Here is a 16,385-nt window from a genome sequence, read left to right as displayed (position 1 = left end):
CTCTACCTTTAATGATGCCGAGACCATTGCATTGTAAATGCTTGTTTCTTCTTGCTTCAGTTCTCCATGAGGGTTCACATGTTTTCCAGCTCTCTCCGTTGTGTCCTTCTCTGCCCCCAAATATCCATTCTGCGGTCTCCGTTGAGTTCGAATCGGTCTCTCACGTGCTTCTCCCATTGTCTCAATCGTCCAATGTCCCTTCCTCCCCAAAACTGTATTGCCTTCTCACTTGTATGATTGTCTCCTGCTCTTGTGCTGCTCCACATCATCTGCTGCTTTTCCTCTCCCCAACCGCCAGTGGAGGCTAGTAGGTAACGGGGGTGGTGAGGCCGGGGTGACACAACGATGAGGGGGGTGGGGGGGGGTGAGGTTTAAAATATTTTTTTAAACACAGTTACCTTTTCTCCACCGGCCGCATCTCTCCTCCGCTTCTCTGCTCTTCCTGACTCTTGTCCGGAAGAAGCTGCAGAACCTCCCGGGCTTTAACGCTCCCCTGAGCCAATTGGCCGGCCAAAACGATGGGCCAAGCAGTCATGCGCACTTAGTGTGCATAGTCCACTCTCCTCCCACCCTGAACCACCAGCCCCGCCCTGTCCTGACCCATCCTGCAGAAACCAAAAAGAAAATGATAATAACCTTGTTATTATCATTTGGTTGTATTCCTTTTCACTGCTCGAAAAGCAGTGAGGCGACGCTCAGAGGAGCCGCCACTGCCAAACACACTCTGTTGCTACTGAATAGTTAAATTACAATTACATTGCAGAAACGAGGCGCTAGACCTCTGCGCCCGTAATCATTGTTGATGATTCTGTTCACAAGGTCCTAGAGAAATGTTTTTGTAGCGCCTCGTGGGGGTTGGAGTGTTTATATTCCTGAATAATTAAATTACAATCAATTCCAGAACTGGAGCGATGGAGCCCAGCCTCAGCTGTATGTTGGAGACTGCTTTTAATGAGTCTAAAACACGTTTTTAATAGCGCCTAGCGGAGGGTGGTGCGCTTTAATTATTGAATATTTAAACTGTCATTTCATAACAGAACCAGTGCGCTGAACCCAGCCCTGTGTTTATGTCTAACCTTGAAGTTTACAAGAGCCCCAACACGTGTATTTTATTCTAGATCCTTATGGGTGGGAGGGGGGGGGAGGGTCGGTGTGTTTATATTACTAAATATTTACATTATACTTACATACCAGGACAGAAGGGTTCGATCCTGGCCCTTTGTGTTTGTTTTCTTGGGTGTCTTTACGTATTTTTTTTACCTAGCGTCTTATGTCGATTGGTGAGGGTATATTACTGAAATATTAAAAAATTTCATACCTGGGATGCCAGATCCGTATGTGTGTCCAAGGTCCACATTAACAAGTCACAAAAACCATGCGTGTGTAAATATATATATTTATATTATTATTTCAGTCCCATTACTTAGTAATAATTGTTATTGCCGGGTGGCAATGAAATGTTCTCTTACATTATGTAATTATTATCACTGCCTTGCACTGAGATGTATTGTATTTTGGACTCATGGGGACTGTCATTCAACAATATACGTGCATCGCCCTCCACTTGGCGCTATTAAAAGCCATGCTTTTTAGCACCTTTTAGAAATGAGCCATTGGCACACAAAAGGGGCAGAGATCCAAAGCTGCCGTTATGTTAAGTTAAGTTAAGTTGCATTGCTATGTTGCCCCCCGTGATAATGCTTACATTGTTTTATTAATTCATTTCCGTTGGGTTTGGGCTCTGGGCTGCTGCACTGTTCTGGCGAGGCCCTGATTTTGAATGCCCACTTCCATTAGCTTTGTAATTGGCTGGACGGCAGCGCGTGCCTCACTGGTGGCTGATGAGATTTAAAAGTGGCAGGGCGTAAAAAAGTTTCCAAAGTTAAAAAAGTGAGAATGCATGCATTACTATTTTTTGTATATATGTTGCAAACTTGCTCTCTGAAAGTTTTTACTGCCACTCTCCAAACATATACACTTAGCTCTAGTTGCTTTCGTTTCTTCCCATCCCCGGACCTGTCTTCGGTTCTATAGCTACTGAATGTGTCCCCCTTGCCGGTCTGTGTGTTTGCGCGCTTCCCTTCTTCCTTGGCTCACATCTTTCGCCCTGATTTTAATTTCTCTTTCTTTCTTCGAATTACTCATCGGTTTATTATTTCCCTGTCTGCCGCCGCTCTGTCTGCTTCTCCATTGCTTCCTTGCTGCCACTATCTCCTCAGATGCTATTTTCTTTCCTGCAGTACGGTAGTCCCTCCTGCGCGGGGGATTGTGAGGGCTGCGGCTGCAGGTGCTGCTTCCTCTGCTGCAGGAGAGGGCGGGTTCAGATTCACTTCCTCCCTCTGCAGCTACACAGGAAGATCGGCGGGGAAGGAAATCTGTTGTACACAGAATAAACAAAGGCTTTTGTGGGAGGGGGTTTGTTTGCTGCACAGCGTGCATTTAAAAAAAATGAAAAACTATAGATTCCTACAACTTCCAATACAGAAGTCCGCGAAGCCTTCGCGAGGCTCAGGGTGTCACCCGGTGCGGTCCGCACCCCCCTAGTGACGCCACTTGTAGTGCCCTCAGGCTCGCTCACCATGCCCGTTTGAGGGCTGGATTCACAATGTGCCAGGGCTGTTTACTGCTCACACAGGCCCGGCCCCTCAGGGCAGGCCGTCCCGCCAGGCGTGCGCCCACTGAGAAGGAGGAGTGTCACCGGTAGACGTCACTGAGCTTCCCTTCATCCTAGATCTGGCCTTCCTGATCACCGTCCGATCCGCGCAGATCGCTGCCGTGGGTGCAAGGACCGCAGGGTGTGAGGCGGACCGCGTAGGAAGCACCCAGACCCAGGCGAGGAGATGGCCTCGTCCCAGGACCCGGGCAGAGACGTGGAGAGAGACGGCGGTAAGCACCGGTCTGCACTCGCCACCTCTGTCCAGCTGCAAGCAGCCGCGGGCCGTGGAGGGAGTTACGGTGGGGCAGGGAGGCGGGGAGGAGGAGGGGCGGGGTGGAGGGTGTTAAAAACAGGCATATGGATCATTGCAGGTAAGTACACAATTTAATTAATAAAACGAAATTCGTAGCGCACACTGCATGGCAAAAAAAAATGCTGTGCGCGCTACGAATTTCGTTTTATTAATTAAATTGTGTACTTACCTGCAATGATCCATATGCCTGTTTTTAGCACCCTCCACCCTGCCCCTCCCCGCCTCCCTGCCCCACCGTAACTCCCTCCACGGCCCGCGGCTGGCTGCAAGTAATGGGGCGGTGCCGTGGACGGGGCGTTACAATAGAGACCCCCTTCTATTTCATCTCCCTAATACCCCCAGTGGCCTCCCCCACCAAGGGAGGGGGGAAAGCGGGGGGGGGGGAGGTCGCCCCAGATAAAAGGCACGGAAAACACACCGCAATAACTGGGTGTGCATCGTCGCCCATTTGTCCGTCAATCCCTCCCTCCAACAACCCCCCCCCCCCATCTCCGCCCCTCATCTCTCTCCCATATCCCTCCCTCTCTCTCTGTCTGTCCATCCGTAGCCCTTCCCTCCCACTTCCTCACTTCTCTCTCACATATTCTTTTCTCCCTCTCTGAACTTTCTCCCAAGTACGTCTCTCAGCGGAGGCTCAAAGCAGTGGGGGTGTGGCCAAATCCCTCCCCGCCCCCGCTTCCCTTTACAAAAACATGTGCATTAACGTGACATCGCATAAGGTAACGGGTGCTCTTGTGACGCGCTCCAGTGCCTTCGGGTGCAGTTTGTGCTCAGAAAACGGCAAATAATGTTTAACTTCAGTGTTAAAGCGTGCACTGGTTACGAGGAATTACTATTTTATCTATGGGTTCAGGAAGGCGGTGAGAGGGCGTGTGCACCATAAAGAAAGGTAGCGCTGTGGACGACGCGTAGACGCTTCAATGCGACTAGTTCAGGGACCACGTCTGCGTTTTATTAAACAAAACAAGGCACAGGCTGTGTGTTCCGTTGCAGGGAATAAGATCTGGGATGGACTCCGCATGCAGAGTTCCATTTGGGCTTTATCTCGACCAGAGCTGTTCGTAAATTTCTCATCCAAATCATGCAAACAAAGTTATCTAAAAAACAAACCTTTTAACATATTGAAATAAGAAAAAACTGTTGCCACGAGTGATGCAAGAATTGTCGGTTTGACCGGTGCACTGTACATACGCTAATATTGTTCTTAGATGTCTTTCTCATTCCTTTTTAAAACGAAAACATTGCCCGTGTTTCATGGATAAAAGCACATAGCGCGTGCAATCAGCCTTCTATTATATTTATGTTTAAACGTTCATTTAAACATATATATTTAGTCGGTTTAGGTGGGATTTTTTTTTTGCCCAAAATCCGGAGATATAAATACCCGCATTTTAAAGGGGACTGGGACATATTTTATGTTTCTCTTTGGAATTTGAATATACTTATAATGAGCGCCCTCAAACCATTCAGCGATTCAATGACACCCATTGTCGAGGCGCCGAACAATATACATTATACAAGAAGGTTACCTACACCATGGCAAAAACACAGATGAATTCGTTTATTTGAAATCGAAACATTTAAGGTACATCTGTGATTTGTTATGTGGCAAATTGTGTCGAAAGCGTTATATTCAGAATTATGTGGTAAATGCCAGAGTATGAGGTCTGGATTCAGCTACCAAATAAGTTTTCCGCTTTTTGGCGGTAGTCAGGGTTAGACTGTACCAGCCTTTGCCCCTCCCCCTCCTAAACAAATCTATAATTATGAAATGAACATTATATTCTTTTTGTGACGTGGCTTTACAGTCGACGACATCTCGAAGAGAGAATCCTTAGTGTCGGAGTGGAATAAAAACACAAAACATCCGAAAGACCCTGAGGAACACCTGCGCAGTTTGCACCAAAATAGAGAAATAAAAGGTGAGTTTCCGCCTTGGTCCAGTCTCTGCCGACGCCCAGAATTTTCTTTCCGTTTCTTTTGATTGCACTTTTAATATAGTGCGAAGTGCAACCAATGTGAGCACTTTACACCGGCACCAGACTACAGAAGGAAGCTCTCTCCGCCCCTCTCACGTTAAACAACAGTAGATACACTTTGTAACTCGTTAGGGAAGCAGACAAGACCCATTCAAACTTAACTTGGGCTCTTTGATTAAGTGGAAAATAAAATCGATGTTTGGGTACCTACTCCTGGGCGATCTAAGCGACAATTCACGGGGCCCTTTCCAACTTCTTTAATTTCAGTGTCTTACCTTATTCGAGATTTAAACAAGGTAAAACGCAGTTTACACGCTTATTATATCTAAATATTATCAAGCATATACAAAGGTGTTTGTTTATCCCTATTTTTCGTTTTAATATCTCCCTAGAGAAGCCTGTGTGCCATGTTATAGTGAGTCCTGCCGTTACCGAGGGTTGTTTTTCGTCCAAAACCTTACGATTCCCTTGAAAAGGTGGAGGCGAACTATAGCGTGTTTGTCGCCTGCGGCCCCTGCCTGACCTCTACGTCATCACCCCCCTTTCCCCAGACTGCGGTCCCCAACACCTTCTGATGGGGCCCGGGGCCTTCGTAGGAGGCAAAGCCGACGATGCCCGACTCCCGAGCCACAGATGGGGAGCCAGGGGTCCCCACTTCTCACAGCAGCGACAGTACCCGAGGGAGCGACGCTTTTAGCACATTCTCGGCAGTGGGGCACCTACCAATAGTGCAGCATGTGCAGTTGAACCGGGGCCAAGCAATTGTGGTTGGAGGTCACTGAACCCTCATTATTATTGAATTTTACGCTGAGGTTAAAGTGAGGAGAAATTGCCCCCCCTTGCAGCGGCATTGATTGTTGGCCGTGTAACCAGCCTCACCAACCCTGCTTGTCGTCATGGGCCAGAGAGTTTACAGTAAACCACAGCGCCCCCTGCTGCTTGTCTAGTCTCCCTAACAACCCAAGCATTTTAGTGAATTGACTCCCATACTCTAGTTGGCCATGTTACCCCCTCACCTTCCATGTCCTTCATTTTCTCAGGCACATATGTAGAGATCGCAGCATTTTTATAAAAGTGACGATTTAATCGGCACTTTTGTAAAAAGCGTGGCATTTTTACAAAAGTGCCGATTTTGTGGCAAACTGTGAAATCCTGGAGGGTCTGTATAGTCACACACAGAATGGCTTCAACACAATAATGTACTCTTAAAATAATACACAGCTGTGTACCCCATATGTTAATTCATTGATGTAAAAAATATCGAAGTTTTTAATATCATTTGCAAAAACGTAGATGTAAAAAATATCGAAGTGTTTAATATCGTTTGCAAAAATATTGATGTTAAAAATATTGATATTGTATTAATATAATTATGTTTGTATTTATTTGCCTCAAATTGTAAAGCGCTCTAATATTTTTCGGGATCAAGTTCGCGCTATATAAAACTTTAAAAATAAATAAATAAAAATGTATAAATTGCAGTTCTTTTTCTAATTGCTTTTTATTCATAGTTTTACATACGGTTAACTCTGTGATAGGGCATTGGGATGAGTTACATAAGTTACATAACTCCGATTTCCATCTGTGGAGACACGGTCCTGCACGCGTTGCCCCTGTTGACATCGGAAGGGTTTGACATCTTGGCAAAGCAGGTGAAGTCTGGGTCCCCCGCTGACCCTCTCAGTTCGGCTCTCTTTAGAGATGAGTCGTTCCTGGGTCGGACCGTGGTTCACTCCTTGATCAACAGCTCGTTGGAGTCGGGCACGGTCCCCCTTAGTTGGAAGCGGGCGGTGGTTTCTCCCATTCTAAAGAAACCCTCTTTGGACCCAGGCAAGCCTGAAAACTATCGGCCTATCTCTTTGCTTCCCTGGCCGACCAAAGTAATGGAGGCCCATGTCAACAAAGTTCTCTCGGCCCACCTCATCCAGTTTAACATCTTGGATCCCACCCAAAACGGCTTCCGTGCTGGTCACAGCACGGAGACCGCCCTTCTCTCCATGGCTGAACACCTGCGCACAGTGATGGATGCGGGGCAGACAGCGGCGCTTGTTTTATTAGATCTGAGCGCCGCGTTCGACACCGTGTCCCATCCTATCCTGTTGCATCGCCTGGAGGAGATTGGGTTGGGTGGCTCTGCCCTCCAGTGGTTTCGCTCCTTCCTGAACGATCGTTTCTTTAGCGTTGCGCTGCCACCGTCCCAGTCCCAATTCCTTCCTCTGAGACAGGGGGTCCCGCAAGGCTCCTCGCTAAGTCCCACGCTGTTCAATCTGTACGTGAGACCGCTGGCTGAGATCGTCAAGCAATGGGACATGACTATGGTCTCGTATGCTGACGATACTCAGCTAGCGGTTACTATTAGCGGGGATGCGGACCGGGATGCCCCTAGGTTTCAGAGTGGACTTAGGGCGGTGGCAAGCTGGATGAAGAACAACTGTCTCCAGCTCAACGCGAAGAAAACCGAGATCATGATCGTCGGCAGGAGGGCGGAACTGTGGGGGGACAAGTGGTGGCCCGTTGAACTGGGGCCGGTCCCTCTCCCGGTCACTGAACTTAGGAATCTGGGAGTATGGATGGATCCTGCTCTTAGTTATGAGGGCCATTCGAAGAAAATCGCGGCCTGCTGTTTTGGCATCTTGCGGTCGCTGAGGCCTATTCTTAAGTTTTTTGACCGTGGTACCAGGCAGCTGTTAGTCCAGGCCACGGTACTATCTCGCCTGGACTATGCCAGCTCGCTTTTGGTAGGGACCAATGTGGCGGAGACCACCCGCCTCCAACGCGTGCAGAATGCCGCGGCGAGAGCCATTGTTGGCTTACCCCGAAGGAGCTCTGTCTCGGGAGTCTTGAGATCTTTGCATTGGCTCCCCATTAAATCATGCATCCAGTTTAAGGCGTTGTGCGTGGCGTTTAAGATCTTGAGGAGAGTTGGTCCGCCAATTCTTGATGGTCTCCTGTCATGGTATGTTCCTTCCCGCGCTTTGAGATCGGGAAGTCAAGCGCTCGCGGTGGTCCCCCGATACAGGCTGTGTCGGGCTGGGGGTCGCTCTTTCCGGGTTAGGGCGGCTGAACTTTGGAATTCCCTCCCCGCGGACTTGCGGCTACTGGATGACCTTTTGGCCTTTCGCAAAGCGCTGAAAACTTTCCTTTTTAAATAAATTTTCTTTCTCTGTTGTGTTTCTGCTATCTGTTGCACTTTGCCTGCCATGCGCCAGGACGCCCCTTAGCTGGGGCAGCTGTGCGCAATACAAAAGTGCATAACATAACATAACATAACATAACTATTTACACTGCACAAGATCAAATTGATTTTAACTTTATGCATTGGGAGATTACATTATTTTCCCAGAATCTTATGAGCTGACGCCAGGACTGGAACCTGGCCTCAGGCCCGGACTGGCCATAGCGGGCACTGGGCAATCCCCCCGGTGCGCCGCAAGGGTGGGGGCCGGGTTTGAGCCCCTGGGGGCCGGTTTTGTTACAGGGCAAAATCGGCCCTGCAACAAAATCGGCCGAACACCGGCCCTAGCAAAGCGCTCAGCGGCACCTCCAACCCCCTCCCCCCCAGTGGGGAGTGGGGGCCGGCCGAGCACTTTGCCAGGGCCGGTTTTGGTTCGCTGTCCGGCCCTGCCTGGCCTCCAGGTGCCAGCAGCAGGTTTGTCTGTAACACCACCTCCTCTCTAGTTTAATAAAAGTTGCCTCCCAGCGAGGCCTATGCAAGTGCACACACACTCTCCAGAAAGGCTTCTCTTACTTCACTCCCTCCATAGCCTCAGGGTGATGGCTTTGCAGGGGAGGGGTCAAGAAAAAGGACACATCTACTGCTGGTCCAGTGGGGGTTGAGGTGTAGATGGCCCACAGCCAGAAAATCCTGCGCCCAGCGAGGCCCCTGCATGCTCACACCCTCCCCCACCCACCATTGCCTGAATGTGATGGCCTGGCAAGGGAGGGGTCTGGTAAAAGACACTGCTTCTGGGCCAAGCTGGCCCCATGGGGGGCCGATGTAAGAAGCTTCTGGGCCAAGCCGGTCCCTTGGGGGGCCGAGGTTAGAATGGATGCAACAAATGGAGCAACACCCGGCCCCATGTAAGGCCGATTGCCACACTTACCACCGTCACCCACCCATCATCACTTGAAGGGCAAGGCAGGGCAGGAATGAATCAGAGGCCCTTAAAAACCGGCCCACCTGCAGTAGCGATCGGCAGTAGGTGTTTCTGTAGGGCGGTGACGTGGGCAGGGGGAGGGGCAAGGTGGGGGTAGTAATGTATGGATTACGGAGTTTTACAGGTAAGTAAACATTTAAATAAATAAAACGAATTTCATTCCGCGCACTGCATCGCATTTTGTGATGCAGAGCACGCAACGAAATTCGTTTTATTTATTTAAAATGTTTATTTACCTGTAAAACTTTGTAATCCATACATTACTACCCCCCACCCTGCCCCTCCCCCTGCCCACGTCACCGCCCTACAGAAACACCTACTGCCGACCGCTACTGCCCACCTGTCAACCCTGGGCACCGGCCGTTCGGCAAATGCCAGACTGCCCGCCTTCCCAATCTGACCCTGAGTGCAGGTGTTGGAGAGGGATGGTGTGACGAGTGTTGGGAGCAGAGTGCTGTAATGCTTATGAAAATGTTGGACCCCAAAAATGCTTTTTCTTTGTGAGCGCTCGTGGCGAGAGAGCAGGGAGTGTAGTAGAGTTGTGTGTGAGAATTCTTAGCACATGAAGCAACAATTACAGCGCTCACACAGTGGTGTTAAACACGTTTTAGAATGGGGGTGCTGCCATCAATGTTACATCACTGAAGTCCTAGGGTTTGTGAAAAATCCAAGGCCACAGAAAGGACAAGTGCAGCCAACGAGCTACAACCTTTGAACAGGAGAGTGGTGAGGGTGTGGTTGGTCTCCCATTTACAAGAGCTTCAGCTATTGGCATTGTAAATGAAAATGCCTTTTATTTATGTGTTAACTATCAAAACAGATAAATAAAAGGCATTGTCCTTTACAATGCTCGTAGCTTAAACTCTCACAAATGCGCGATCAATTGCATTGCAAAGGCTTGTTTTAATATACTTACTAACCCAGGTTCCTGATGCACATCAGGTTGCACTGTCTCTATTAGTAGTGTGTGTATTATTCAGGACAGATCAAACCGAAGTCTACGATTTGTGTTTTGTCTTGTGTTCTGCGCTGGACCCTGAGCTGCTTTTTCTTGGATTCACAATACTCTCTCCCAAGTCAGATCAATGACTGTGGCTAGAAGGGTTACACTGTTGTTGTCCTCTTGGTTCTTGGTTACTGTCTATGAGGAATCTTTCCCAACTGATGCCCAGGTAAGCCATGCTTTGAGTGTCTTAATAAAGATCAGAGTAATTTCTCTGCTATCCCAGGTGTTCAGAAAATGTGGCCTGTATCTAGGGTTTATGGACCAATGCTAGACACCCCTACATTTTACAAAAACACAAATATTTTCTCTGGCCTGGGCTTGTTTGCTTTCCCTTTTGCGCTTTATTATGCAGCAACCTTTCAATAAACTATTCCCTTTTGTCTTCAAGGCCATGCTGGACTCGACCCATGTCACTGTTTTTTGAGGACTGGTAATTGGGTAGTCAGCTCTGAAGCCCTGTCCTGTCGCTGTACTCTCGAAAGTTCAAAGAGCGCGCATGATTTGAGTGGTCATTTGTCTTTGTTGCCTGGATGGACTTGTTTCAGGCTCATTTTTAATGGTCCTTGGTTTGTTGTTCTAACTTGACTGCAATGGTGCCTCACATCCGGGGGGGTTGTACTAAAGCTTTCTGTTACTTACGTTCGTGTGTTTCTCTCAGCTGCTACCCAGTCACCTGATAGTGCATTTACTCCGTCAACCATTCAACCATTCATCCAGCCACCTGTCGGTCCACAATCTCACCTTTTTTGCCACCTGTGCACTCAAATGTCCATTTTCCATAAATTCAGTTATTTATCAATTCATGCATCTTGCCATGGGTGGGTTCCTTTCTGTCACCCACTCACGTGACTATCAAAAAAGAAGCAATTTCAGATACTAAAAATGGCGGACCTATTGGCGTTAATGCGCTCATGTTAAATATGAACTCTGTTCGATGCTGCTTTTTTGTCTTCACAGCCAGATTGTACTTGAAGTTTTTTTTTCTTGTTTTTTTTTTTAGGTTGTCCTGTATGTAGCTTTTCGAAAAAATGTGTCTTCCTTGCCGTCGTTGTAGTCTGCTTGGCAGTCGGCCTCATATTGGTTATTTACTTTGCAGGTGAGTTTATATTCCTTTTATACTAGCAGACCCATGAACATAACATGCAGAGGTATCAGAAATGACATAAACCTATGATGAGAGCTGACAGATGGTTGCGGAGAAATAATTAAGGTGTGGCGTAGAAACAAAAGTTAACAAGCATTTACAATGCAATGGTCTCGGCTTTGTTAAAGTTAGAGCTATTGGCTTTGCAAATGGCATTTTTTTTCATTTTTCATTTTTTTAAAAACATAAATAAATGGTATTGACATTTACAATGGCAATAGGTGAGCATTAGAGAGTAGTAGAGAGACACACACGCACACACACACACAGAGCCACACACACACACACACACACACAAAGCCACAGACACACACCCTCACCCCGGGGTTGGCTCTCGCACCCCCACCCCCTTCTCGGGCGGCAGAAAAAAAATCCCCTCTTCAGAAAAGAAGGCCTGACTGAACATCAGGAGAATTGCGAAGAACAAAAACAAATTGCAGAGGCTGGGACAGAGCACAGGCCTAGATTCTTTCAAGGCAGAGCTCTCAACTGAGGGGTGATTCCACTCTGCACCTCAAATGTTCACCCTCCCTCGTGGGCCTCAGAGGGACCGTGCCCACGAGTTTTTGATTACTGACGTTCAGCAGGCTCCCTCACAGTAAACTCAAACCACAATGAAACGATATTTCAAACAATAGATGAGAACACGCTCACAATGAAACGATATTTCAAACAATAGATGAGACCACGCTCTCTCCAGAAGTCCACCACACCCATCCTATCACCTTTTATGACTTGAAAACCTCCCTGGGGCAGCTGGACAAACATGCTGCTGAGGCTGGTGGTCGGGTGACCTAAAGGATCCTCTCCAAGAATGTACGTTTGACCTCGTGGTTGCGGGTTTGAATCCCATGGTCTACTACAGCTTTTCATCCTTCTGAAGTCGATAACATGAGCACCATAGCGTTGAGGGACAATAAACCCATTTTATCGCCCTAGGGTGTGAATGCACCTCCATCCTATGTCTAATGTGATCTTGTTCCTTGCCCCCTTACATGGAACACATACAATGCTGCAACCAGATAGTGGCGTTTGCGTATTGATTTGTAAGTGTTAGGAGTGACTGAGGACAAGTACTAAATAGCATGTATTAAACAGTGGTTAGTGCCCCATGGCAAGGGCGGTAACTGCTGTTTACGCCTAGAGAAGAGGGAAAGCCCATAAACAGGTTTTAGAGACACAGACAACCTTGCTGAGAACATGGTGCAATGGAGATGTCATTCATTCTCTGAGTTATCCTCTTGTTACATTCATAGTCACACGCATTTTAAGAGCTGCTTATGTACCATATGATGAGAGACCAAAGATGGGTGTATTTAATAAGAGCTTCTGTTGTTGACGTGGTACAGCCTGTACACAGATAAAGGACTCGTCAAGGTCCATGAGCAACTCTTAAGATGAGTATGTCTATAAACGTATCAAAAGTCTGGAACGTTTTTATAAGTCTGATGGAAAGCACATTTCTTAAAAAAATAAGATGAAATAAGTTTTTATACTGAAGATTAACAATGTATCTGGGATGAAAATGTATTAAGAAAGCTGCTACTTTTCTTTTTATTGATATATAAATATAATTACTCCCCACAAAAATACAATAGATAGTTTCAATGTGTAAGCCAGGAGGATGACTGACTTGGTGGGTGACCCCTGATCAGTTAACCCAAAATGGAGAGAAGTGCTAGGAGGCACTTCAAGATTAAAAGCAAGGTACATTAAAAAAAAGTATTTAATAAGTTTCAGATCATTTTCTCTATTCTGTTTTGAAATACCTTCCGCTTTGACAACAGCATGTGATGCAACCATGAAATTGCATTCATATTTAAAGAAAACATTTTCATGATGAGAAACGAATCACCCAGGTGCGACTTGAATTTGGTCTTCAGAATCAAATCTTCAGGTCCAAATCAAGGTTTGTCAAATTTAGCCACAAACTCCGTGCTGCTGATTCACACACATTAAATAAACTCTGTTGGCAAGAAATCAATATTGACTCTACCCAGTGCTGGGCCATCCATCTTCAAATTTGCCTTTCGGAGCTCGGATTGCTTGAAGCATGGAACAAAAAAATTGACCACGCTAGTTTTTGTAAAATTGCCAACTTAAATACAAAACTGAAGTCATTATTGGAAGACAAACAAACATTGACCCTTCGACGCCACGCCTGGACCGTTATTTCTTCCTATTCACTCCAACAGCCCCAGGCTTACTTGGCAACACACTTTAGACCAACACTTAAAAAAGATTCTCATCAACCTCCGCATGGGCCTTCATGAGTCCAAGGACCTAAGACCTTCCTGGAAATCCCAAGACAATTGCCCAAAATGCAGACTCTGCGGTTACCAAAACGAATCTTTAATTCATTTATTTTGTGTGTGCCCATTCCTCATGGTAGCCAGAAGACAGTTTTTACGGGACATATTAAACAAAATGAATATAAGAACATGTCGCCAGGCCATTATAATTTGGCTGGGAGGTTCATCACCAATCCTGACTTGTAGGGGTCTTAAATTTATGATTGAGATTGGAATGCAGCTACAGGTCCGTGCATGATCTTTTAACATATTGCCTGAGGCCACTCCCTTATGTCGTTAGAGACGGGACCTGACGCAGTTTTAACCCTTTTTTAACTTTGATATTCACTCTTGTTTTAGCAATTTAATGAAATGTGTTATGTGTATTTAGGCCAATTGTACCTTTAGTATTGTAAGGATTTTTATTACTGCAACAATAAAAAAAATTCTGATTCTGAAAAAACAATTCTGAATCGCTTTTTCCACACTGTTAAATTACAATGCATAGGTAGCGTGTTTTCCCGTATAACCAATGCAACTCCATTGATTCGGAGTAACAAGAGCTGGAAAAACAACAGTTTTAGTCCCAAGATATAGCAGTCTACAGCAAAAATGAGAATAGTTACCTACCTTCCTGGCATTAGGCTGAACGTCATTCGGACTTCCTTTTACAAACTTCTGATCGGAATTAGAAATAGCCAATCGCCTAAAAAATTAGTTATGGCTTTCTAGATGCGCACTAGAAGCATTGGCTAGAAACATAGGGGTGGAAAGGTAGGAACTGCATAAACCTTAAAAACAACAAAAGATGCATTGAAAGTCCGAAATGGGGTTTGAGGGTGCTGGGTAGATTGAATAGGTGTTTAGGAAAATAAACATAACCACTAAATCCATATCAGTGCAGAAGAGGACATGGCATGGATTCTGAAGCACCAGGTTGTAACATCACTGCCGACTGGAGGTAAAGCGCTCCAATACCTTCGGGTCGAGTTTGCGCTATATAAAACTGCAACTGGTTAAGCCTGGGTACTCAAAGGGAAGTGTGCTGAGTGAGGTATGTGTTGTCATACAGCAGAAGAGAGATACAACTCCTGGGGGCGATACACATGACGTGGTCTCCTTTAAGCGCTGGGCTGCACATATCCTGAAATGGCATCTACTCTCTGGGACTGATGTGGTTAATAAGGGCTCTGGATGGTTGTACATGTCACAGGGATAACAACGGTGCCGCTATTGATTCTGGGGTGGAGTGGGATGCCCCACCACAAGGCAATATAGGGATTGCGAGGGAGTGACATATCACACAAAGGTGTGTTGTAGCAGCAATTTAGGAACTGAGAATGTCAGAGGGTGGGCAAGGGGATGTGTTTAAAGAGTAGAATCGTTTCCAATAGCGCGGTGAATGTGGTAGCTCCGGGGAGCAGTATGTACACACGTCCTGGAGGAGCATTGTTTACTCACCTTATTCAGACACCTCCCTGCCCTCCAGGGGCGGGGTCGCCGATCCATGCATGGAGCCCAGTTCTCCGCTGAGCTCGGCCGCCACTCTCTCCCTCAGCGCCGGGGATCCGGGAGCTGAGGGCGGAGGGGCTGCCGGGGCACGGAAGTGACGACACGCAACACGGCCACGTCTGTGAGGGGCGAGCAGGCCCCGCTAGTCTGTCTTCGATGCTGACAGCAGCAGGTACCGTTATCTGCCAGTCTTTCTTCCTTGTCTATAAAGCAGGAGTACACGAAAACAGCTGTATTAAAATAAAAAATAAAAAAACGCCCACAAACGCCCACCACTAGAAAAGGGACGTGGCTTGAAAAATAAAAAGACGATAGAGAAACGCCCCCGAATCTGGAAAAGACGGGGCTTGAACGGAGTGACGCCCCTCTCCTCCAATGGCTGGCCTCTGTTCAAGCCCCCATACTAAGTGACATACATTCTCGGCTGCGGACACTGCTGCGCAGTGCGACGCTAGTCCGAGACCTAAAAATTGGACAACTCGCTAGGCTGAGGTCTGCTCTTAGAGGTGCTCATTCTTAAAGAAAAACAGTCTGATTTTTCATGAGATGATCACAGTAAAATTCTCTTAAGGGTATGATAAAAGAAACCCTATTCTATTTTTTTTTTTTAAAGCGGGAGAGAAACAGACAATCAGCGTTAACATACATGCATAACCTGCTAGCAGGTAAGGGCACTCGGAGGTGGGGACACCCTACAGTCGTGTGAACCATTTTATTAGCTGCGTTGCCACCTATAAGGTGTATGATGGGGCTCGCAGTTAGTTAACACGTTTGTCAAATTTACACCATCACTTGCGTGCAGTGCCTCTGTCTGTTGGCAGAAGAAGGGGGCGTATCATTTTCAGCATTGCAGTTTCTTCAGGCACCAGAGCCAGTGCCTATTATTGAAAAGGTTTCCTCATTTGTTGCCATGGTAACCCTTTCACTTCCGGGGTGTTTGCTCCTCTGTGCTGGAGTCTTTTTTTCCCACAAAAGTCTTTTCAGGCACATGTTCCTCCATGATCTATTTGAGCAACCATGTAGACTGTTTTTGGCACACTCAGGGCTATGTATAATATGTAAACCGTGCATAAGAATCTTATTGCATCAAGAAAATCTCATGAAAAATGTGAAGATGTTTAATTTTTTCAGCAAAATTGCTCATTGTTTTGTGGCATTTCTCAAATGTTGTAACGCCAACAAAGGAACTGCTCAGCAGCGACTGCTCCGTTATGGTGGAGTGTTGCCTCGTCTGCTGCCAGCGCAGCAGGCGCACACATTCATAAAATGGTCATAAATACTATTTTATTTATGTATCACATGTTCGCGCAGTTACAGCGTGAGGGCA

The 16,385-nt window shown here is 46.7% G+C and overlaps 1 protein-coding gene across 2 annotated transcripts in view; it reads left to right on the top strand.

Moving 5' to 3' along the window:
- Window positions 1–16,385, top strand: part of LOC144770825 (C-type lectin domain family 2 member B-like) — a 337,598-nt gene that overhangs the window by 251,735 nt on the left and 69,478 nt on the right. The window contains exon 2 of one of the 2 annotated variants that reach the window (XM_078655598.1): window positions 11,112–11,207. The exons of the other annotated variant lie outside the window; for it this stretch is intronic. The gene's annotated coding sequence lies outside the window, so the exon portion shown is untranslated. The remainder of the gene's footprint in view (window positions 1–11,111; window positions 11,208–16,385) is intronic. 2 annotated transcript variants of the gene reach the window in all.

Source organism: Lissotriton helveticus, chromosome 7 (genome assembly GCF_964261635.1).
Source record: "Lissotriton helveticus chromosome 7, aLisHel1.1, whole genome shotgun sequence".
NCBI lineage: Eukaryota > Metazoa > Chordata > Amphibia > Caudata > Salamandridae > Lissotriton > Lissotriton helveticus.
The sequence above is the reverse complement of the archived record's forward strand: the minus strand, read 5'-3'. Positions and strand labels throughout refer to the sequence as shown.